Source organism: Rhamphochromis longiceps, linkage group LG14 (genome assembly GCF_057381845.1).
Source record: "Rhamphochromis longiceps isolate RC_006_pf linkage group LG14, R_longiceps_female_GT1.1, whole genome shotgun sequence".
Lineage (NCBI taxonomy): Eukaryota > Metazoa > Chordata > Actinopteri > Cichliformes > Cichlidae > Rhamphochromis > Rhamphochromis longiceps.
This window is the reverse complement of record NC_140570.1, coordinates 25,571,765-25,598,129: the sequence shown is the minus strand read 5'-3', so window position 1 is coordinate 25,598,129 and position 26,365 is coordinate 25,571,765. Positions and strand designations below refer to the sequence as shown.

At 40.2% G+C, this 26,365-nt stretch overlaps 1 protein-coding gene across 1 annotated transcript in view; it reads left to right on the top strand.

Annotated features, from left to right (window-relative positions):
* The window catches only part of map3k10 (mitogen-activated protein kinase kinase kinase 10), a 49,373-nt gene that overhangs the window by 6,724 nt on the left and 16,284 nt on the right, over window positions 1–26,365 (top strand). The window lies entirely within an intron of this gene.

Genomic DNA, 26,365 nt, shown 5'->3' with positions numbered 1-26,365 from the left:
ACTGAGCTATTTTTGGTCCTTTGTGCTACTTGCTGTTTAAAGACGCAGTTGCAGTTGCTGGTGCATCAAAGAAATAATACACAGCAAGCATCTAAGTGCGTCTAGGTACAGGTCAGGTACGGAGAGTGTTTATTTATCCCAAGTGACATGAGTCATGGGGGACGGATAGTACAAATAAGGGTGGAGTATGTAGGATGCTGACTGTAGGCCTTTTAAGCAGGAGAGGTATGAGTAGCAAACACACTCGTTGCTCGTGTGCTGTTAATCTTCAGTCCCTGTCTTCATGAGTCTCGTACTGCCATACATCCTCAGTTCTGTCTCTGCCGTCTTCCACCTCCTCTCTGTACGGCTCAGGCAGCAATGATGCGGGAGCTGATGCGTATTGGACAGCAGAGCCCTGGCAACAACGCCATAACGCTGCCTTTCCATGGTGACATGGGCACTGCTTCTGTGCTACTGAGTCATACAGCTGCTAGGCGCTGTCAGCTGCTGGGTAAAATGTCAGTCCCCTAATTTAGTCGATTGTGTGTGTGTGTGTGTGTGTGTGTGTGTGTGAAAATAGCAACTGAAGAAATGCAGGAAAATCTCAGGGAGGGAATGTTGGACTCTCTTTTCCCTCCGGAATAATGAATCTTGCCATAAATGCAGGGTGCTAATCGTTAAGCATGTGATTATATGAGTCATACCCGGACTGGTGGGATGTTTGCATTAGCCTTGTGATGCCCAGAAGGGAAAATCTTGGGAAGAAAGTGAGACAGAGGAGAGAAGTAGCAGGTCAAAAGATTGGGAGGATAAGAGGGTGGAAAAGATCAGGTGGTGAAGAGAAAATAAGCTGGAGTGTGGAGACTGCTGGGAAAAAACAAGAGAAGCAGAGCATGGGGGGAAGATAAACAGTGGTTCATCTCAGTTTAGGGTTACACCTCAGCTCATTGTCCAGGTGCGCTGGTCTCAGGTGTCCTCTTCAAACCGCCGACCACTTGGCAGCACCGCGGTTACAGTGCAGCACAGGCCCCCGAGCCTCTCCACCACCTCCCGTTTCCATACTCCCAAAGAGAAAAAAGAAATCATCAAGGGAAAACGTGACACTTGTGATAGATCAAATCAGTGTTGGAAGCTTTGTGCAAGTTTTCTTTTCTTTTTTCTTTTTTTTTTACAGCAATATTATTTTTGGCTCAGATGCTTTCTTCTAAATTTATCCCGAGTGTTTGCAGCGGGTGTTTTTAACCTGCTGAGTGTCGCTGCCGTTGTGGGCCCACAGCGAGCGGGTGAGTCTGTGTAACCGGGATAATCTGATTACAGTGACCTCCTTAGAGTGATGTCACAGCATGTTTGTGGGTTGGCAGGTCATCGCCCCCGCGGCCATGCCTTACCTGTTTCTCTGATCCTGGATCAGCCTCTAAGTTGCTCAAAGCATAGGGCACCAGTCGCCCTCGCTTGACTCAAATGTAAAACTAAAGGAAGCAGAAAAGATTTAGAGTGTCGATATCTGGGCAGCGGTTAGCACTGTCGTTTCACAGCATGAAGGTCCTGGGTTTGAATCCACCATCTGGGCGGGGCCTTCCTGTGTGGACTCTCTTCTGGTACTCTGGCTTCCTCCCACAGTTTAAGGCATGCAGGTAGTGGGGTTAGGTTAACTGATGATATTAAATTGACTACGAATGGTTGTCTGTCTCTCCCGTGCTACGCCTGGCGACCTCACCCTAATGCAGCTGGGACAGGCCTCTGGACAAATGGGGAATACAAACAGTCTCAAGATGACCTGGGAAAAAAGGTTTATGATGACATTATTTCTGAAGCAGAAAATTAGTCGGGGAAATCGAGGCACATTTATCTAATGCAAAAGGATGACCTGCAATTTTAAGGAAACTTTATGCTGGAATGTGAGACAGAAAGAGGAGCCACTCTAGAAATGTTTGAAAATGTCCAATTTTTGGAGAGCTGTTTTGTTTTTGGCTTGTATGGGGCAATGGTTGAAGTGATTTTGCCCCCGTCACCCCGCCTGTTTCTCCTTAGTGACCGGGGCAGTCCTACCACAGCTCAATAAGTATGTAACTGGAGTATTAATGGTTGGTATTTAAGCACCAATCCAGTTGTTAATCAGCCTCATTTTATTTTTTTCCCTTTACTTAAAATAAATGTTAATGTTTGGAGATGGTAGTTGAACCACAGTGATACAGTGACATCACAGGTGGTAACCACAAACATCATCACCTCTGATGTCACTGTACAGCGTGTCAGTGATGTACATAAACCATTACTCATGTAGTGGCAGTGGGAGTGAAACAGAAAGCAGCATTAACCCAGCGTCCACTTACTCAGTTAAACTCTAACTTTCAACGAGTCCTCGTAAGTGGACTGTATTAAAAATATAAATTTAATAAATTCATTTAAAAAGACTGAAATTAGCTGGGCCTTCAGTATGGTTTGATGAGATGCTGATGACAAAAGTTCGGCTCAAGTGATCTGTTAAATTGTGTTTTACTTTGCTTCAGTGCAACCAGTAGTCCAAAACCTTCACAGTGAGTCCAGCTCCACACGTGTTCAGGGAATTGATTCATAAAGGTTTCAGGACTGACATCATTAGGTGATAACCACAAATATCACAAACATCACATTGGTGTTGTTAGTGGTTAACCGTGAACCACTGGGGTGTCATCATATCTGATCTTGGACTACTGGTTGCACTGAGGCAAGGTAATAACACAATTTAACAGATAAATTGACAGATACTTTGAGCTGAGAGTTTTGTAATAAGCAGTTCGTCCAGCTATATTGAAGGTCCAGTTACTTTTCCACCTTTCAACCATCTAATTTCAGTCTATTTTTAAAATCAATGTCCAAAAGATACATTTTTAATATAGTCCACTTACAAAGACTGCTTGAAAGTTATAGTTAACTGAGTAAGTGGACATGTCAATGCTTCTATTTCATTCCCACTGCCACTACACAAGTCTGAGTCATGGTTCATGTACATCACTGACACTCTGTGCATACACAGAAGCAGTGAGTCAGCTGGAGGTAAGACAATACAGGTGAGCAGATCACCTTTCTTTGCACAGCACATATCTGTGCCTGTATCCTGCTCTTACGTACCGTAAATGCTTTGTAGCTTGACTGTGTTACACTGTGGACATTTACAATATTTGTCCTTTGCTTTGAACTCCTGTTTGATAACATTATTAAAAGTCTGTAACGTATAGGTAGCTGGTGGTTTTCTGGCCTCAGATGAAGCTCCTGTAATGTTTAACAATGAATGCAAAGGCTAATACTATAGACACACACGTACACAATAAAGACAGAGCACGGTTGACAGTACCTGCTGTTATGACTGCAGCAGCTTCAAATGGAAGCCATTTACACAGTCAACAATCACGTGAATAGCGGGAGACCCTTGTCCCAAAGCTGGCTTGTTGAGTATTCTGCCTGAACTCTGAATATTTAAGTTATAAAGCAACATAACAATAATTCATTCAACAGATTTGTTTTTTTGCCTTTTCTTTTTTTTAATTTGATGTGTTACACTATAGCGGCCATGACATCAATAACAATGCTTGCGCGCTAGTGCTGTAATCGCTACTTAAGATTAGCAAGCTGAGATATGGCATATAGCTGCCGTCATTGAAAAGCCTGTCTGGCTGTGTGTGAGAACCAAAGAGCGAGTCTGTTGAGGAAAGGATTAGAGCGGTGGCCAGTGTGGGCTGCTAATCCCCCAGAGAGACAGAGCAGAGGCCGAGGCTGTGACTAACTGGGCTAGTGCGAGCCAGCGATGCTAGGAACTGGGCTCAAAACTGTTATCATGCCACAGCCTTCGAGACTGATGTGTGGAAGTGCACCCACAGCCACTTCGTTAGGTACAACTGTTCAACTGCACAATAAAGTATCCGACCGGTCAATCATATGGTGGCAACTTGGTGTATTGAGGCATAGAGAGGTTACAGGAGAATAGCTAGCCGGCATTGAGCTGAGAGGAAAACAACACTAGCCTAAATAATAATTCATTATAACAAAAGTATGCAGAAGAGACTCTCTGTGTTGAACCTTGAAGCAGATGGACTACAGGAGCAGAAGACCACACCGGGTGCCACACTTGTTAGCTAAGAGCTGGAAACCGAGGCTACAATTCACATGGACAGCAGAAGATTGGAAAGACTGTTCTTTTCCTAAAGTCTTTACTTTTGCTGTAACATTTGGATGGCACAGTGACAATTTGGCGTAAACTACATTAAAGCATGGATCCATCCTGCCTCGTATCAGCGATTCAGGCTGCTGCTGGTGATGTAACGGTGTGAAGCATACTTTCTAGACACGTTATGGGCACCTTTGTATCTACTGCAACAATACTCAGATTACCTGAGTACCAAAATCTCTGAGGACTGTTTCCAGCACCTTGATGAGTCCATGCTGTGGCGAAATAAGCCAAGCCAAAAGCTTCAGCTTAACTTTCAGTTATTGAGAGATTAGTTGATATTTGCACACTAACTGCCCGGTGAAGCTTGCAGACAGTGTGGACAATTGTTTTTGTTTTGTTTTGTTTGTTTGACTGTCGGGGTATTGCATTTGGTCTTCTCACTGTAACATCAGGGTGGTTACCACCTATGAAAAGTAAAGTCCATATCAGAGGTTTTCAAACTATCAGGGAGGTTCAGAGTGAGGTAAAGATACTGTGTTAGGTACATGCAAAGCAATGGGGAGTTAGTTTACATGTTTTAACTTCTGTGTATAATTATGATGTTAAATACTGTGTAAATAGATAACATGAGATGTGCTTACCTTTCAAATTAGGCCACACAATAATTTTATGTGTCACATATGAAAATATTAAACCAATAGCACCAATAGCAGCTTTCAGTGTATGACTTTATAAAGATGACAGCTAGTACAGATGATTTTTAATGTTTGTGTTATTAATATTTTATTAATTGAAATATTTCAGCACTGAATTAAAATGCAAACAGCCGGAGGACACCTTCTACCTGATGACGTGTGAATTATGATAACATGGCATTAACCAAGGTTTAGATTTTAAAGACCAGTTCCAATTTTACAGCTATAGTTCAGGTCAAGGATAATATTCATGATACAGGTATAATGGCTTCATGACAGCTAATGTAAAAAGAAAAAAAAGTCTTTAAAGAGAATCCACTATGTTCCTTTATGAAACAATGAGATCTGTGTATTTGTACCTAATTCCTGTGACTGCTCTAGACAAACAGTTTAAGTCATTTGTTTTCCTGTTTGCTCTGTGTGATGTCATGTAGAATTGTTATCCTTAATGTGGTCATCTTGTTCACACAACTCTGGCAGCGAGCACAGAAGCCCCACCCACTGGCAGCCAATCAGAAAATAGTGAAGGAACATTAAAAAGCTAAACAGGTTTATTATGAACTGTAAATCATTCAAAGCTACTCTAATAGAGTCGGAACCATCAGAATATATCCTCTTAAAGTTGGAAAATTAGGTCTGCTAAGTCAAGTTTATGACAGATTAAGGATCCTGGGCCTCATCTTAGGGTTTAACAGCAAATCAGAATATTAAGATTTTTTTTTTTCTTGGAAAATCATGCAACCCTTCGAGCAACAGCTTAGGTAGCCCTGATCGGTGTCAGCTGATCTTAATCTTCGGCTACTCAACGTTTGGGTTTGACAGCCTACCTGAGAGGCGAAAGTCAGGGCAAAATAAGTCAATAATTTGGTTTTTGTGAGGCAACTATTTAGTCTGAATTTTTGTGTTACATTTAAGATGTTGGAATAAATTATGCGACTAGATTAGGCTGTGTTTTAAATTCTGCATGTCTCCAAGCTCGGTGCATGTACAGGGATGTAGGCCTGCGTGTGTATGGAGGTCGGGCTGCAGGACAAAAACTCACACTTGTGCTATCACACATGTACACACACACTTATGTACATGCTACAGCACAGCAACAATGACCCCATTCTCACACAGCAGTCCAAGACAGAGCAAGAGCAGAGCTCACAAAGGCAGGAGTCACTGCAGCGGGAACGGGGGGCGAAGGATGGGCGATGCTGGCAGTGAGGGTCGACTGTAGGCTGTGAATAGAGAGATGGATGGAAGCAAGGCAGGATGGGTAGGAGAACAGAGCAGGAATGCAGTGATTGTAGAGAAACCCCTGCAGGCTCGGCAGGGAATGGGAATAGATAGATGGATGGGGGAGGAAGGGACAGGCCAGTTTGAGAGGAGGTCAGACCAGTTTTCTTTCCCTCAGTAAGGGAGATACAGATTAAGGCTTACATCGCTGCTGCACTGAAGGCTGCAGTTCTTTTCGATCTGTGTCCATATATATGTAGGCCTCATTATACTGATAGACTTGGAGTCAAATGAGCAAATTGTATAACACATGCAGGTTTGTTAAAAAGTGAAATCATAATAATGCTGCTTACATTTTCCCTAATTTTGCTGTGTAACACAGCAGCCACCTAGCAGCTGAAAATCAGTTGTTCAGCAACGTCTCCAGACTGAAATGCAGACATAAATCAGAGCCTGATCACTGTGTGCCCCTGACAGCTTTATCTTTAGTTCTCCCAGCTGTGAGAAAATTGGATGTTGCTTTAGATTAGCTGTTTAGTTTTGATAACCATGTTGGCTGTTTTGTACAAACCTGTTTTTATCATCTGCAGAATATTACCCGTCTTAAATTTACTGTTTCTCATTGTCAAATGGAAATAATTAAATATGCTTTTTATAATTCATTATTCCTCTGGCAGAGCAAATCATCTCTGGATTGCTTAGAAATCATCCAGGAGTTAGCTTCTTCTCCCCAGAAAGATCTTCCTCTGAAAGATCTTTTGTGATAACGATTCTGTCCTCCTTACATAGGTCTGTTTCAATCCCTATATTGGTGAACTACTAGATCCAGGTCAGCTGAAGGCAGATGATCAGTGCTTTTAGATCCAGGTCGAGGAGAAAAGGAGACTATGCTCTTGAGGCTGTCTCCCCAAGTTGTGGAACTAGGCTTAAAATCAGACACTGTTGGTACCTTTATGAAAGAAAGATACCTGTGCAAGTTTTCATTGCTAGAGTTTTTTAAAAAGCAATGCTCGAATTAAATACAGATTTTAAGTTGCATAATCTGCAACAGTGTGTTTACTTCATTGTTAATTTTGGCATCAAATTAGTTAAAAACCCTCATATGTTTTGGGGGCTGCTTTGTCCGACGATGTCTCATTGATATCAAACCTACAATAGATAATTTTTGCAGCTTTGGTGAGCCTAAACGGCATTACTGCAGGCTTTACTGTTTTTCTTGTAACCTAGCAACCTCTATAAACACGTCACATGAAGCGATGAACACACTACCTAGAGGCATCATTATAAATTCAGTCTTTCATTGCCACATCCAGTCCTCTTTACGTATTACTTTACAAACAGCAGGGTGGAAGGAGGATCCACGAATGTGCTCGTTGTTTGTAATCATGGTCCCTCCGTGGATCCTTCCTCTTTTCTGTGCTAACCTTATGGTCATAGTAGTTCTATTTTTCTGACAGATCAGTGTGTGTGGTTGTTTCTGGTTTATTTTTAGATCACAAATCATTTTTGTGCTGTTTTGTACTGTAAAATACTACGCAAAATCCTGCCATTGCCACTTTAAACTCCAACGGCACAGTTGAGTAGTAGGCTAAGGTCATAAGAAAAAAGTAGGCTGGATAACAGGCCTCCAGGTTTTGTTGCTTACTGATCAGTAGAAATAATTAAGTCCCTTCAATCCTGAAGCTCTCTCCATCGTGTGAATGCTTGTCCCAGGCTAACGCCTGTTTTGTCCCGTCTCTCACTCTCTCTGTTAGGACAAATCCAAAAGAAGCTTTCTTCTTTTGGATGGATACATTTACAAAGTTGTTTGTATATCTTTCATGTCAGCCAATTTAAAGCTATCTACCAGTAACTCTGAAGATAAATCTCTAGAGTTGTTTGCAAATTGCTGACATACTTCCTCTTTGTTGCAAATAAAATATTATTTAGTGAGGGAAAATTCCAGCCTGGTGACACCAATTAAAGATTTATTGAGCTTTTACAAACACGTGACCCCTAGCTATGTGATGTTAACTTTTTAACATTTAAAAATCGAATTAGGACCTAGTCACGCAGACCTAGAGACCAGTCTGCAACCATTTGGCAACCACCTGTTGCTAAGGAAGAATGTGTATTTCCCCAAGCGATTGGCAAAAACCTCCTTATGATTGCTTTAGTTGCTAGCATGTAGCTGTGGTTGTAGTTTAAGTGGAAGCGATGAACTTGTCTACAAACACTGTTCAGCTTTTCTCTAAGCTGCAGTGAAACTTTGAAAACGGAGACATAAATCAGAAATCAAGACTGTTTGCCAATTGAACAGTTCTCCCTTTTGAAACATGTTGGTTGCAACGCTGAGGCACAAGTTCTACTCTGAACGCAATTAATCTAGTAACTATCGAATATTTGCAGACAAACAAGAACAACGGGCAACAGCGGCAAGTTTTCGGTCTTTATGACTTTTACCCAGTGACCTCCAGGAACCACTACCAAATAGTCAGCAGGTGGTTGTATCACGTCCGAGGTGACAGACAACTTTCGAGCAATATGAGCATTAGATCATCTGAAATGCGGATGTGGTGTCATTTTTCTGTGGTTGTTAAAAAGAAAAAACACAACAAACTTTAAAGTAAAAAGTCAAAATGCCTCTTTTAAGCAACTCCAAAGCTCACAAAAAGTGTGAATAAAAAAAAGAGGTTTTTGTGTGAGCTTTCTCAGCATCAGGGAGCTGTAAACTTATTTTATACTCTCAGAGGTTTCCTAACAGCTACAGCAGCGATATTGATTTCTCCACTCACAGAAGCCTCAGTGAACTCTCCAGACATGATGTAAAGTGAAGAGGCTGATTTAAGTTGTTCTTCTAACCTCTTTTTCGTTTTCTGATATTGCCTACAAGCTTCTTCAGATAAGTCTCCTCCAGCATTATTGTGTCTTTAAAGTAAATTCTTTAGTTTTTTTAGGGAGACCGCTTCATTGAGCATTTAACCACTCATATTTAAAAAAATGCTTATTTGGATACAAATGATTTTATAACCTGCAGTTTATTAACTTGGCAGTTTACCTTTGCTAAAGACTCACTGGAAATTGAGAAACCCAAGAGTTATAGTGCCAACCGTATATTTGTATATATATCACTGTGAAATTTTTAATTGTAAAGATGTTTACTATCATGGTTTTTAAGAGGAACTGCTCTTCTGGTGTGACCTAAATAATGGAAGGCATTGGTTATATTGTAACTATATTGTAATTTTTCACTTCTAATCACTACATTCTGATGTTTTTCAGTGAATTACGGCTAATTCATAAACTCCAGTTTGTTCATGTAAATGGTGACTCTTCGTCACAAACTTACGGATAATTATGGAGTTCAGCAGGGTTCTGTGCTAGCACCAATTCTACTAGCATTATAGACGCTTCCCTTAGACAGGAATATTAGAAAGCATAACATACATTTTCACTGCTATGCAGATGACAATTAGCTTTATCTATCCATGAAGCCAGAGGACAAATTAGTTAAACTGCAGGAACGTCTTAAAGACATAAAGACCCAGACCTAATTTCCTGATTCTAAATTTAGCCCTAAAAACCTTAGAAACATGATGTCTAACCAGATACTTGGCATTACCATGGCTTCGAATAACAGTGTGAGGGATCTGGGAGTCATTTGATCAGAATATTGTGAAGTCACAACTTCTTTACATTTTGGTGTTAAAATGTACTGAAATACATACTTAAGACTTAAAAATGTTACTGGTTATATTTGGGGAAAAAATGTTGCAACTAATGATTATAATATTTGTCCTATACACAGAATCGGTATGGTTATAATTGCAATGAGCATTCCTGCATAAAATATATTGAGGTGATGAATAACTCCATTTGGTCATTTTAGCTGCTGAACTAGCTTGGCTGCTTGAGAGTTAAATTGCTAAATTATTTAAATTGCTGAATTCAAGGTCAGAGGTCAGGTTTCTGAAAATCTTTTTAGTGGGATAACTCAAGAATGTGGTGACGTATGATTTACGAGCTGGTACCAAAGGTGTGTCTACTAGGAGGCTGAGGGGTAGCACTGACAGTCGCCAGTATTTTTAATGACTTACATTTACGTCCCACATAACCATTGTACTAACAAAGCACTAACACTAATAAGGTGTTTAGTGATATGTATGTGTTGTGATCGCCCAGAAAAGTACAATTAAACTTAGTTCCCTTCATTAGCAATTTAAATCTGTTAGTCATAAACACAAAGCTGTTTGATTACCAGAACATTTTATTCAAACAGAATGTGAACATCCTGACTTTTAAACAAAATCAGCTTTTATCCAGTGTTGTTGTATTTTTCTTACATTTAATTCACACCATCAAGAATTCTGGATATAGTAAGTAAGTAAGTAAAATTTATTTATATAGCACATTTCACAGATAAAAATCACAAAGTGCTTTACAGTAAGATCAGACATACAAGTTAAAATTAATTAAATTAGTTAAAAGCCCGTTTGTATAAAAATGTCTTCCTCTGCTTTTTAAAGGAGTCAGTAGAGTCTAGACAGCGTAAAGACAACGGCAGAGAGTTCCACAGCCTAGGTGCCAGTGCCTGAAAAGCCCGATCCCCACGTGTTTTAAATCTAGTACGTGGGACCACCAGTAGCCTCTGACCTGAAGACCTAAGTGCTCGGGATGAAGCATGAGGTTTCAGCAGGTCAGAGATATACTGGGGAGCTTCACCATGCAGAGCTCTAAAAGTTACAACTAAAATTTTAAAATGAACCCTAAAATTTACAGGCAACCAATGAAGAGAAGCCAAAACTGGAGTAATGTGTGACCTCTTGTTTGTACCAGTTAAAAGTCTTGCCGCTGCATTCTGTACAGACTGAAGGCGATCCAGAGCTGATTTGTTAAGACACGTAAAAAGACCGTTACAATAATCCAAACGAGAAGAGATAAAAGCATGAATAATCATCTCAAGTTCTGCCTTTGACACCAGTAGCCTGAGTTTAGAAATGTTTCTTAGATGATAAAAACAGTTCCGGACAAGTTGTTTAGAGTGTTTCTCAAGAGACATTGAACTGTCAAATATAACACCTAAGTTTCTGAGACTCGACTGAAATGAAGGGTCTAAAAAACTGATATGCTGCCTAATTTCTGAGAGCATGTGATCAGGTGCAATAATCAAGGTTTCTGTTTTATCTGCATTTAACTGAAGGAAATTGTCATTTAACCATTGTTTGATTTCTGACAGACAATTATTTAAACAAGACAATTTATAAAACTCAGAAGCTTTGAAAGAACAGTACAACTGAATGTCATCAGCATAGAGATGATAAGAAATATTATTGTAACGTCTGATAATGTGGCCTAGAGGGAGGATATACAGCAAAAAGAGAATAGGACCTAAAACAGATCCTTGAGGTACCCCAGAAGACAGAACTGATGTTTCCGACAGCACATGATTTATACAGACAGTAAAGGATCTCTCAGATAGATATGACATAAACCATTTTAAAACAACGCCAGTAATCCCAAACAAGTCCTTCAGCCTATTTATCATGATGCTGTGATCAACAGTATCAAAAGCAGAGCTGAGATCCAACATAACCAGAACAGTGTACTCTCCAGAGTCTGCTGCCATCAGAATGTCACTAGACACTTTAAGCAAAGCGGTTTCAGTGGAGTGCAATTTGCGGAAACCAGACTGGAAAATGTCCAGAACATTGTTCTTTTCCAAAAAGTTGTTAAGTTGTTCTGCAACTGTTTTTTCCAAAATCTTTGACACCAATGGAAGTTTTGATATTGGCCTGTAACTGCTTGGAAGAGATGGGTCCAAATTTGGTTTCTTTAATATTGGTTCAACAATAGCTTGTTTAAAATAGCTGGGAACTGAGCCAGTATAAAGAGAAGTATTTCCAGAATACAGGGGCCAATAGAATCAAACACACTAATGAAAAATGATGGAGGAAGTACATCAAGGTGGCTTGAAGTCAGTTTCATTCGACCAAGCAGAGCACTGATGTCCTGTAAGGTAACAGGAGTAAAAGAGGACCAGGTATCAGAGGTAAGCAACGTGTCAATGTGATACTGAGAGGATGATGGAGAAATATTAGACCTGACAGCAGCGACCTTATCAACAAAATAGTTTAAAAAGTCATTACAGTCAGATTTAGTATAGACTGGTACATGAGGAATATCAGGAGAGACAATGTTTTTAATTGTATCAAACAATACTCTGGGATTTTTCTTTTTTGAAGCTATTAAATTAGCAAAATATTCCGTTCTGGCATTTTTTATCATGTTGTTAAGTGAGAAAATTGATTCCTTGAGATGTACCCTATGGACCTCAAGCTTGGAAGCCTTCCATAAACGTTCTAATTTGCGACAATATCTCCTAAAATTTCGAATACTTTCATTTATCCAAGGACAGAAATTTGAAGAATGGACAACATTTAGTTTCAGAGGTGCCACCGTATCTAAAATAGATTTACATTGATTGTTAAAAGACAAAATAAGTGAATCCATATCATTTTGAGCCATGCGAGGGACAAACATGGCAGAAAACCTTCTAGCAGCATCCTGGTTTATAATCCGCCTTTGGATCATCAATTTAGGAGGTGAAGGATCCACGTAAAATGACAAATTAAAGAATATACAACTATGGTCACTCACATGGACATCTTCCACACAAACATCATATATATTTAAACCCAGGGAGAAAACACGATCAAGAGTGTGGCCCTTCGTATGTGTGGGGCCAGAAACATGCTGCTTAAAGTTAAAAGACTCAGTGATAGTGATGAGCTCAGCAGCAGTGTTACAGGAAGCGTCATCAATATGAAGGTTTAAGTCTCCCAATATTACAACCTTCTCCAGTTTAATGATCGATGTCAGAAGGTCGTTAAATTCAGTTAGAAAGACCCCAGCAGGTCCAGGAGGTCGATAGATTAAAATACAATAAAAGGTTTTCAGAGAACCGACCTTCATCATCTGTGACTCAAATGAAGAGAAGAAGTCCGAAGTCACCAGTTTGCATATGAGTCTGTCCTGGTAAACAGCAGCAAGTCCTCCACCACGTCCTAAAAGACGCGGAGTTCCAATGACAGAACAGCCAGACGGGCAGATTTCATTCAGGTGGACATAATCCTTATTTTGCTGCCACGTCTCAGTCAGACACATAAAACCTAGAGACTCTTTGATAAAAAGATCATTTAAAATAAATGATTTGTTCGGTATAGAGCGAACGTTAAGCAGGGCGAACCGAATTGATGACGGTTTATCTGCGGAATCTACAGCTGACTGCAGCGGTACTTGAATTAAACACCTGTGCAAACCTGTGGACCTGCCGGGCAGGGCAGCGACTCCAGAGTTGGAAAAAACCTTGATCGATGAGCAGACGTAGCTGTCACCAACAAAACGGGAAATGGATGACGGACACAGAGTGAGCAAACTGCTTTCGAGCCATGGGGCTCGGGTCCCAGGCGGCAGCGTAACATCCCCAGCAAACGACAGGAGAGGAACTGGTCGCAGACACCGAGAGTCACCCCACAGCAAAGCAGCTAGCCTCCGGTACCTTCTCCGTTTCACCTGGACGCCGGCCCTCGTTCCCCTTTTTCGTCTCATATACTGTTACTGGATATTTATCATACATCTATACATGTTAATAAGTACTCAGTCTAATGGTTAATTATTCTGATGAATGGCTTACAAAGTTTTCAGAATAGTTTGGTGAGAGGTAGGAGATCTGTAGTTGCAGTAGTAAAAGCGTGCCACACTGTGGATTATTGGAAGGACTTTGGACTTGTTCACGTCTTGCCGACACTGTGTGAACTCAACCACGCTGCTAAAACACGTTTATATCACTTCGCTGTCAGAAGGACATGGCGCTGAGCCTCAGTCTGTCTCTATGAGTGAGAGACAAAGGGAGAGCTGCAGTGAAACTGCTAAATCGAATCCATCAGTGCCTGCACGATTACAAATGATGCACCCGCTCGTCACGATTGCTTTCTCCACTGATCAATAAAACTCTGATTTCAAGCCGGTTAACAGTTATGACTCCCTCCTTCACTGACACACATTTACACGTCCCCAAGCTGTATGATGGTGTACATAATGCACTGCATTATGTAGCTGAGTAACAGGTTCACTCAAATTCAGGGATTCTGCTGAATTTGAGTTTAAAAATGATAAAGAATGCAACTTCTACAAACAAATGTACACAGTGGATTGCTCCACCATACGTTAAAGACACATGGATTTCAGTGGACAAAGTCATAAAGATTTACACTGGCACGTCCTGGGCTGTTTAGTGGTTGTTTAGTTGGCTGTTAGAGAGTCATTGTTGTTTGCCAGCAGCCTGGCACGGAGAGTGGGGAGTCGGGCTAAGCAGAGAAGGCGCTGGGTGTCCCTTCCGAGCCGAAGGTCCTTCACCCACTTTTATAGCAGAGTCATGTGAAGGACACTTCAGTGAGACGGCAGACAACACGCTGCGTGTTTGGAGCGAAGAGCTGAGACTCAGTGCGAGCATGTAATGTTTTATTCAACGTTTACATTCACTGCTGGAGAGATTCAATGTTTTTCTGTGTGATACATGTTGGATGATTCCAAAACAAACCACTGAGTACTCAGGTCCATCCATAACTCATGAAACTAAACATAAATGTAACAGATGATGTGCACAGTTAGCAGCTTTTCAATATTTAAAGGTGATCCATGTGAGACAACTTTAACTTCAGTTTTCCGTTGTCAGCTATCTGTTCGTACACAAAAAAGATGTTTAACTTGAGGAATAGTTGATAGGATTTTAACTGCTTTGAATAAAACACATTTGGATTGGATTGAGGTTAATTTCAGTTAGTCATATACTTTTACTGATTTTTGTTTAGTTTAACACTAATCACTTCCCAGAGTTGGTCAACTATCTCGATTCTTTATCTATAACCATTTGCTTACTGTGTCAGCCATTAATACATTCATTATTTTTAGTGGTTATTCTTTTTAAGACCTGCTCATTATGTTGTAGGACCAGTTTCAATTGTTTCTCTATTAAGTTCAGTTAACAGTTAACAATTAAAAGTTTTAATTGTTTATCCATACTGTTAGCTATCAGCTTTAGCTATATCTTTTATATCATTAGCTAACAATTTGAACCATTTTCAGCAATTTTTTTTCTCTTCTTTTCAACAGTTTTTATATATTGTCAGCTAGCAATTTCCCCTTTTACCTTTAGCTATTTTTATGTATAATTTTGACTTTCTATTTTAACTGTTGAGCCACTTTATTAAGCTGTTTAGCTGTTCAGTGTTTTTTTTTTTTTTTAGCAGTTTTAAGTATATATCCATTACTTGAATTAGCAGTTTTTAACTGTTTATCTATATTGTTAGCTAGTTGACAATGCTACCTTTAGCTTACAGTTTTCAATTAGCATCCATATCTTATGTTAACATTTTCTAGGTATTTATTAATACTTTTTGCTTGAAATTTACAATGTTATCCCTTTTTTCCAGTTGATTTATTTTATACTTTAAACAGTTAACAGTTATTATTTTCCAATGTTTCTAACTTGCCACTAATTTTTTTTAGCTAGCTATAGGGTTGCTAACTTTCCCATTTTAGCCGGGACATGCCATTATAAAAACCAAATTTGCTTGTTCCTTATCATTGTTCCTTTATCATTATTTGCAATGTCACATACAGAGCATATTTACACTATGTCCAGCTGGTTGTGCATTATGCTTCTGGCACACCAGAGTGTCCCTTATTTGATAGTTAAAAGTTGGCAACCCTAGCTAGCTATATCCACAATGTTTTGTTTTTGTCTTCTTGGTTTTGATCCTTATTTTCTGCTTATCTGTTACTTTAAGTTAACTGCTATCAAACCTTTTCAGGTCCAGTTAATTCTTTGTCACTGCAGAATGGCTATGACTTGTTTGTAATAACTGTGTTAGGGGAAAGAAATGCTAATTGTTTGCATCTAATGTCAGTAAAATGTTGCTTTTTAACTAAACAACTGTGAAAGCTAAACCTTGTCATGAGTTAGAAAAGCTCAAATCTCTCAGTGTATATTCCTGTGCTGCAAGTACGACCATTTTCATATCATACACACTCAAAGATGCAAACACACACGTACATAGACTCCATGCACAAAAAAAGCCACCTCATTTAATACCTCCATCTCTTCTGAGAGAGAGGCTGCCTGGTCACACAAATCTGGCAGCTACGTTTGTGTGCAGACAAAGTGAATAGCTGCAGGGTGAAACTGTGCCACTGTGTGGCTCAGGATTGGAGCCTCGATGGCCTGTGGTGGTACAAGTGGAGCCAAGCTGGGGTATCGATGACATGGGAGCATACTCACTACAACCTCCGTATCAAAGCACTGGGGAATGGAAAGAGACCCAGGGATTCGATGCACATCTGCTGTGCTGTTGCAACAGTTTTTAGTTAGACTAACAGGCAGAAATCATTTCCACACTGTCTCATGAAGCTTTTTTTTTTACTTATTAAGATAACCAATCTGGGGTTTTATTTACGTATATATTGTAGGGCATGCTGGGAAAGATGTGCATCTTGTTATGGTTCAAATCTCTTGAGAGGTGAGAGATGTGAGAAGCCAAAAAAACCCTTAAAAAAATGGAGAGACCTATCGAGGTACAAAGACATGTGGTATGTGCTGCCAGGATAATGACAAAAGCATTCCCTCCAGTCATCTCTCTTTACCCTTAGTAGCCCTCATCTTTTCATCCACTCCTTTCCCTCCCTGTCATAGTGCTTGTGCCTTTTCTCTCCTCCATCTCTCCTTCACTCTCCTCCTTTGCCCTCATTTCTGCAGCTTTGTTCCACCCTACCCCCCTGCCCCATTCCTCATCTTAAACCATGAACCCCCCCCCCCTTGCTTCCTCATATTCTTACGCCCCCTCCACCCATTACTCTGCACGCACACAGTCTATTTCTCTCTGTTTTGTGCTGCGATCGTAGCCAGGCTGGCGACAGCTGCAAAAGCAGAGAGTAGAGTGGTAGGCACCAGCAGTAGGGGAGGGAAGAGGGCTGGACCTGTGGGGAAAAGAAGTGATGTGAAGATGAAGACGAGGGGGCGGTTACTTCTTCGTTGGTGAGGTTTTGATCTTGTAGAAATGAAGATGAAACAGGGTGGGTCTGCAGGCGGGGGCGGGGAAATGGCTTCTCAGTAATCCCATGGGCACGTACTTTGTCTGCGTTGATGCACATCAGCCTGCTGCTGTGTTGGTGTATTATTTATTTATTTATTTTTTCATGTGCTGAGGCAGGCGGCGGGGAGGGTGCTCAGGTGTTACTGGAGTGACAACAAAAACTGCACTTGCAGGAGGATGAGGAGGTAGATGAAGGTGGTTGGAGATGTGCATCGGGGTGCTGACTAGGCGACACAGAAGCAGCTGTTATCAAGTGCATGCTACACCTGGTCTGCAGGGGAGAGGGAGAAGGGGCTGTAAAATGAGTCTGATAAGGGAAAAGGAAAAAAGAAATAACTCGATGAAGGATGGTCTTTGTTATTCGGCTGTACCTAAATGGATCTCATATAATAAAATTCAACAATGTCACAACTGTGTGGCTCACATCTGATTAAATATTTAACCCCAAAGGCCCATTTTGAACATGAAAACAACATGAATTAAAATTTACAAACATTTTGTCAGATAAAAACAACACTGAGAACTAAGCCAGCAGCTTTGTGAGACTGTATATAAAAGAGGGACGCAGCCCATCGACTGCTAGTTTCTGGAATTTTGGTTGTTCCTATCCTATTTTATTCATTGATTATTCTTTTTCCCTTTAAGCCAGGCATGATCATATTTGGAAGAGCAGTTGAAGGTTATCGGGTGAGGCTATTGCTAGCTTGGGTGGCGAGATGTGTGATATTAACTGGGATGCTAATTTTGGCTTAAAACAAAATATAAATTTTGGAAAAGCTGATCCGCTGACTACTTAGTGTGTTTGACTCCCGCCAGTGTTGTCACTCAGAGTGGCTGTTGTCTTAACATCACATCTTAATGCAGTGAACAGGTTAACTAGACTTTGTTCCCACTTTGTCCCATTTAATTCGTTGGGATTTGGTTATCTTACAGTTTTTATTTGAGTAAAGAGGTTTAATCAGTACTTTAGCTTTTACCGGAGTATTTTCTAACTAAGCAAGTATCTGTATTTCTACTTCAGTGACAAATGCTGTAAGTTGGGGATTTAAAATGAGCGTATATGAAGACTAACTTGTGTTTGTATCCTGCCTCTAGTGGCAGCTTTTGAAACTGCACCATCCATGTTAGCATCTGTTCGTGGCTTGATTTAGACTCATTGCTTTGAAGTAAATGCAGTCATCAAATTAGGTTTGTGTTAGATTAGACATTTTTTAAACAAGTGTCTGGGAATTAAAGAAAATGCAATGAAACCGCCTTAAGAAAACCTAACCAATATATACTTTTTAAAGGAGCATCATACTAATCACTACTTGGCTTCCAGGGAGGGGGTCGTAGTTTCCTGATGGTTTTCCTCATGGTTGATTATGTGGTGTAGTTTCCTTTAAACCGATGAGGACGACGGTAAAAATGGATCCTCATAGGAGCGTCAGCCTGTTCATACCCCAGTCACCTTTTCTTTCCCAACGTCACTACTCTGGTTTGTGACCTTTCCCACTTGTTACCACAACATCAAATTAATGACACAGCAGTGTGGACTGAATCCAGAAATTATACATGTGATGCAAGAGATCGAGCCTAAAGAGATCGCTGTTGATGTTAAAGCTGAATCATTCGGGGCACATTTGCATTTGTGAATTTCCTCATCGCTCCGATATCAGCTGGATGTGTCCAGGCTGCTCTCTGGAGGTCAGCTTAGGATGCAGTTGATTTTTAATTTTTTTTTAAACTTTATTCAGCCACATTTCATGTATATATTTATATTTTTGAACAATAAAGTGTAATTTTCTTATGTTAGGGTTTTCACTAGGCATACACTTGCTATAAGCTACTGCGCTTTCCTCTAATGTGCCTGCAGTGTTACTTTAAAGAACAGAGGAAGGAAAATGAAAGTGGTGTCGAGCTCTGTCAGGCTGTTCCACCTGCAGTAACCAGATCAGCTGATCAGCAGAAGATAAATCTCTCAGCTGACTGCTCAGAGGACCACGCCCAAAATGCTGCTCCAGCTGATTGCTCGCTCTCACATCACGGAGTTTATTTAAGGCGAGGCAGCACAGAGACAATGGCACTTTGCTCAGGGCTTGTAAAAATCTCACTGAATAGTCATCAAAAGGAGTTGTAAATAGTTTTGTTTAGTTTTTTTCATCTGCCAGTAGTCGTGCTATAGTGTTTTTAAATACATTTCATCAGTATTTCTCTCAATATTGGGCTGAAAATATGTGAAAAGTGGAATTTAGACCTGATAGTTAAGAATAAAATGTGGGACCTAACCGGAGTCTCCAAAAGTTGATTCTGTTCATCTGGACGTAGCGTTTTGTGGGAGAAACGTTTCATCACTCATCCAAGTGACTTCTTCAGTCTCAGCTAACTGCAGGTTTCCCCAATCTTATAAACAATACATTTGCATAATGACTGAAACCAGCACAGTGAAGGAACAATGGGCTGGGAGGTCAGTTCCTTAATCTTAATTATGCAACTTTTCAACACAAACTATCAGCTTTTGGAAATTTACTTACCTGGATGATTGAGCATGTATCAAGACGACCTAACCGGAGCAGTTTTCACAAACAATGAAAACTTTATAATGCAGATGCATTTTTTGTTGTTGTTAACATAGAAAGCTAATAATTTACTTTTTATTATCACGGTCAGAGCCTTTGGTGAAAGGTGTTTAACACTGTTTTCTATTGAAAATTGCTCCTAATATTTTGCCTCCCTTAAGTATAATAACATGTTTTTTAAATGTTGTGACTGACATGTCCAAAAGAAAGCATAAAAGAGTATTATTATTAGATCATTTATGTTTATATTTTGTAATGAATTTTTAAAACAGGCCTTTGGACAGTGGATGCCTCTGGCTGTTACTCTGACTATTCTTGTTAGTTCTAGCTTTTTTTTTTAAATTTTTATTTATTTATTTATTTTTAGCTTAAGTAGTGAAAGAGGTGGGGTGAGCCCTGAGCACCTGGTGCAAGCGAGATGACCCGTTCCAGAGAGGAGCAGGCAGGGAGTCTTGCTGTCAAACTATAACGCAGGCATCCTGAGGCGAGATCAGGGAGGACAGAAAGCTCCTGGGGGGAAGAAAGCCAGAAGCTTGCTTGGATAAGTTTAAATCGGGTCACCACAGCGGTGGAGTCGTTATCACAGTCGCCTCACAGCAAGAAGGTGAGATGTATGTTGGGGACCTTCAAAGTCAAAGTTGTTAACTGTGTAACAAACAGTTCTTTTGAAAAAATGCAACTTTTACTTTGAAGGTGATCGCTCTCTGTTTCGACGATTTCTGTTGCACTTTTTATGTTGAGTGTTTGCACACAAGCGTGGATCTACCATGCAAACTACGGCCATCCGCAACCGTCTGCTACAGACCAATCACAAGCAGGTTTTTAGTGCAGCACCCTCTTCGTTACTTATTTCACCTAGAAACAGCCAGCAACCATTTGCCAACCAGTGGGGGAATAAACATTTTTCCATAGCAACCAGTTGTTGGCAGGGATCGGCTCACTGGTCTTTAGGATTTGGTGTTTTAAGACTGTCAATAGTACACACTGAATATGCCCAACCAAAAACCTGGTTTTCATAACAGTCATTATACAAAAGATACTAGGTCTGTGTCCTATATTATCATGGATGCTTTACTTTTAGTGGATGAAGCAAACTTCCTGCTGCATTTAGTTTTGCTTACATTGCAAATGCTCTCGTCCTGCTTCAAGTCAGCGATTATTTTCGCCGTGCTGCTTTTACTGTTGTGAAATAATTCTCCTCTGTTGCTGACTAATAGTTACACAAACCTGCATGAAGTACAACATACTCTGTTCAACATACTGGGCAGCAGGGTTTTCCAGATCACAACTAGCATGTGCTAAACACTCTTTGCTTATGTGTTTTGTTTTGTTTTTAAATAAAAGCTTTCCAGAAATGCCTTCACTCAGAAGACCTTTGCACATTCCATTGTGGTGAAGCATCCATGTGGGCTGTAGGCTAATGTGTCACCTGTTCTTAATGCCCTGACTAACTAGTCTGAAGGATCATTAGTAAGCTCAAAGCCTCTCTGTCAGTGTTTAAACAACGACTGGGGTCAAAGTCCGACAATGGATGTCTGGTGCGAGTAAATAAATAATCAGAGGGGCAGAAAACTGCTGCCACACTGCTCTCTGTGGAAAAAACTTGACTCCCAGCAGGTGTCTCTGACAGCTGATCAATACTCGGCTGTGATAGTAGCTTTGAGAGTGCGGCCTGAGTCACACTGTGTGTCCTGTCCAAAAACTAAACCCTACAGTCCTCTTCCAGAGATCACAAACTGGTGCATACCTGTGTCAAAGACTGATGTAGCCACTGTGACGTCATGCAGTGCTTTTTGGGTTTCGGGATTTTAAAGAAATAATCTTATGACATGAATAAGAGGTGGATCTGACCTTTAATGTATAACTAAAACTTGGTTTGATGACATTAGAATAGGTTCCAGGATTTTCCAAAAGTAGACCACCCTCACTAATGTCTAATGCAAACTCGTTTTGTTCTATAAGTAGACCTGAAACATGACAGAAGCCACAGTACAGAAAAGATTTTTAAGGGTTCTCCTATTAGGTTTATAACTGAGGTGTTTTCAGTGCCACAGGTGTGTAAAATCAAACACATAAGCCTTCTGCCTTTAAAAGAATTTGTGAATGAATGGGTCGTTCTAAAAAGCTTACTGAATTAAACCACACTCTAATAGGATGCAACAAGTCAGAATGTGAAGTTTATTGCCTCCTAGATGTTCAATTATTGCAATTAGGGACCACGGGCACTGAAGTTACACAGCACTGAGGTGCGTGGTACCCAAAAGACTTAATAACTGCAGAGCTCCTGTTTATGAAGCTCAGTTTTTATCTTCATTGCTTTATTTTTCCTCAAGGAGCTATTTGCTTGGCTTTAGACTCGTTCTGATCTGCTTGTTTATAATTTGGATGCTCTCTGTAGGTTGCAGGCACAGCACTCTGAGGTCATTGATAAGAGAGTGTAAATGATATTGACTTTTTGGACTTTGCTTTCAAAGAGCAGAGAAAGCACCAGTTTTTCTTGATGAAATACTGTCAAAGTATGATGACTGTAATCAAGATGTGCGATTAATCAGTGGCTGTGATATTTACCAGAATTCATGTTTGTATAGAAGCCCTTTGGGAGAATGTAAGCAGTGCTTCTTGCTTTCTTCTCATTCCCATTTTGAGATAACATTTCCAACAGCGCTGGCATCGCATTGTGTAAAAGCCACACTATCCTTGAGGACTTTTTTTCCCCTCCTTCACTGCGATAAAAATATGCTTCCCACGCCCTTGTGAGTCTTATTCGTGTGTCGCTGCACTTCAGGTTTCTGTGCTGCCAGCTTAACACAAACATGTTGATTTGTGTGTTTGATGTGTGGATGGAAGAACTTGTGGCAGGGTGAATATGAAGGCCTCTCTACCAGTGTGTGAACCTAAGCTGATGATATAGTCATTTGAAGATGAGAAACGGAGAGGAAGCAGGTGGAAGTGCTGCTTCAGTCACACATCCAGTTTGTGTTTGTGCATTTCTGTCAGCCTCCCTGTCTTTTTCTTTCTATTTCCACCCGACCTTCCACCCACATGCCTGATGTCCTCTCCCAGAGTGTCAGGGCTCTGTATATGTACACACGAAACGAACTGGGAAAGGTGGACTGTGAGGACACACCCATCCGAGCATGCAAACACATCCCAATCTCTCTCTGTCCTTTTTTTCTTTTTCTTTTTGGAGTCTGTCCGGGTCCATTTTTGCTTCTCAGAAACAGCTAACCCCGAGGAGACAGTCGTCCCTCACACAGACGGCAGTATCAGAATAGAACGGATGAAGGAGGAGGAGGATGAGGGCAGCTTATTATCACTGTCAGCAACCCTCACTTTACTCCTCGACACAGTCACATTACCTTAGAGAGGTGGAAAATAACATGTACTCAAGGACTCGCCTATATTTTTCAAGTTTTTATCTTCAGCGTTATACATTTTAAAGCGTTGGTAAAACATGTAGTATTTTTTTGCTCTAGATGTTTCATCTGTGATGTGTTATATAATAACAAAGCTGAAACCGTAACTGACTTTTCCAGAAAACTGAAGAAAACAGCAAATATTCAAATGTGAGCAGTATTTGGCATTTTTGCTCAAAACTGTTGCTGAATATTTTTTCTCATTATCCACTAAGATATAGAATATTTTATTCCTTTTTTGCTAATACGCATGCCCGAGGTGACATACTTCACCTTTTTATTAAAGTAAAAGCACCAAGGGCACGATATAAAAATACATAGTTACAGGTAAAAGTCTTAAATTAAAAAAAAAACAAAAAACAAACTGCTCAAGTAGACGTCCAGTCCACTGTAACAGTAATATATAGTAGTATATATTGTATACATTATAGTGGTTTGTTTTCTTTCGTTTTTTGTACCAGTGCATTGATTAATGCATTGGTTCAAATTATAAGCAAATGTAAAGAAATTAGCCAACAGAAGTCGACTTATAGGACAAAACCCACACAGTGAACATAGCAGGAGAAAGCAAACACAATAAACACACACTGACCCCAACAATGCAGCGAATACACATTTAATACCTGCCTTTTAGTTCTTTAACAGCTGTTTATGTTATTCATTAATTAGACAACTCTATGCAATGTACAGAATATCACAGAAACATATGGGGTTAGTCTGTGATTTCCACCAGTTACCATTGGAGTCAAACTTCTTGTATCACTTCAATAACTTTATTATAATTTAACCTAGGCTATACATATTTGTTATCATGTACAAATAATATGCATACAGTATAGTTTAATTGAGTATGGATTCCATACAAATAGGTTGACTCCATCAGTAGTTCTGGAGAAAATTATAACAACGATAGAAAATACCAGCTATACAACTGGAGTGTTTATATTTAATGCAGTGTGGCGTTCCTCAGGGTTCAATTTTGGGTCCTGAATTATTTTATTTGGTTTATTAATAATATATATAACCCCCCAAAAATTTATAAATGTGGTTTGACAGAAATATGCTGTCACTGGATTTACATAAAATACCTTTTTGGTGTTTGGAACCAGCAATAAAAAAAAAAGAAAAAGGGAGGATCAAGTAAAAGATACCTGGTTTGATCCAAGGAGGAGACACAAATCCCTTTTTGGGTTGTTTCAAGACAGGAACTAACTGCTGTGGTGGTCCTTTGTGAATAAGAAAACAACCAAAAGTATCGTTTTCTACTCATTTAACAATCGAGTGAATTGAATAAAATATATTGTTCTTTTAAAAGATTATATTGTACATAAAGTCTAATAAGAAAAGACCCCAAAACAGTGTGCACTTCTAATGCCATACATTCACATTTTATGAAATATGAAGAAATACACCAGACCGTTAAGATAAGAAAACAGAATAGTAAACAATGCTGATTTAAAGGTGCAGGGCCACAGTGGCTGAGCTGAAGACCTTGATAGTCTCATATAGAGAGCTGCCAATAAGCAATAAATAAACTCTAGGATACTTTTTAAGGTCACTATAACATTTTTCTTAACTGGCTTTGCAATCTGTAAACCACCACATGTCATTTGAACCTCAATAGGATAAGAAAAAACACACTTCAAAGAACAAGTGAGAAACTTCAGGAAGAGCAGCACTCACTGATGTGTGGGAGATGCTGTGTGTACAGCGACACAAAAATAGAATTACATTATGAAGGATCTGATCTGGGCGGACGTAAAGCAAGTTACAGGCAGAGTCATGTGACCTCTTTGTCGCTATTAAGACCTGACCCAGCAGACAAACACAAACACGATTTAATCGTCGTCTCACCGCTACAGCCTCTCTGTAATGGAGTGCTGTGACGGCGTTCCTCAAGCAAAACATGACTCGGCTATGGAAGTATCAGCTGATAGGCCTGAGAGCACGTCCGTATCACTGAAACTCGTCTCCTAGCGAGCTTGTGGACAGAGCACAGAGAGCGAAAGAGACACACCTTTATCATGTGAAAGGTTATTGTGCATGTGTGTGTGCGCGCGCACAGGAGTGCACGTGTGTGTGTAAACAAAGACGCTGTTGTGTGTGTGTGTGTGTGTGTGTGTGTGTGTGTGTAGCCTTGTTTCACCACCTTTTGCATACGGCTGTAGATAATTGCGAGCGAGTCAGAGAGAGAGAGAGCAACCCCCACCTGGCTCCCAGTGAACTGTGTACACTCCAAATATTTCCATAGCCAGTCCTCTCACGGAAATGAAGGAGGAAGTCTGAGAGTGGCACAAAGACGAAGGTATCTAATGTTAGCAAGGAGACTGCACACATTAAAATACCGTCACTGTAGGAAACTGCAGACTGACCAGGTAGTTTCACTGAATGGAAGAAATAGGCACAAAGGTCCAACTACACCTGCTCTGCGAACATGGCTGTGCTGCTGAACTCTTATTCTTAATGAAAAATAGATCCATGGTTTGATTTTCAGCATTTATGCAGTGGCCCTGGCAGGTGAAGTGCACTCAAAGTTATGAATTATCAGCAAATAGAAAAACACTGCACACAAAACTCAGCAGAGGGAGAAAAAACACATTGGAAATTGAATAAAACACAAAGCATGTAGGAAAGAAAATCTCACAAATCAAAAAAAGGTGTTTTAGGGGAGACAATAATGTGACGGAACAGGTGAGGAAGTGATAGAAACCAAAACATGCAGATAATATGTGGGATGATGTGTATGATTCTTATAACTCTTTACATGCTTATTAGCTGTTAGTCATACTTGTTTTTAATCTCTGGCTCTCTTCCACATGTCTTTTATCCTGTCTTCCGTCTTTCACCCCAACCGGTCGTGGCAGATGGCCGAGACTGGTTCTGCCGGAGGTTTCTTCCTGTTAAAAGGGAGTTTTTCCTTCCCACTGTCACCAAAGTGCTTGCTCATAGGGGGTCATATGATTGTTGGGATTTTCTCTATGTATTTTTGTAGGGTCTACCTTCCAATATAAAGCGCCTTGAGGCAACTGTTGTTGTGATTTGGCGCTGTATAAATAAAATTGAATTGAATAGAATAGCCGTTTACTGTTAGCTCGTCACCTCTGCAGCTGGTCCGTCACATTATTGTCTCCACAAAAACACTTGCGTTGTGTTCTGTGAACACAACACAGAAGGTTGTTACCTGAACACAGCCTCAGTCAAGAATGTAATCAAAGTG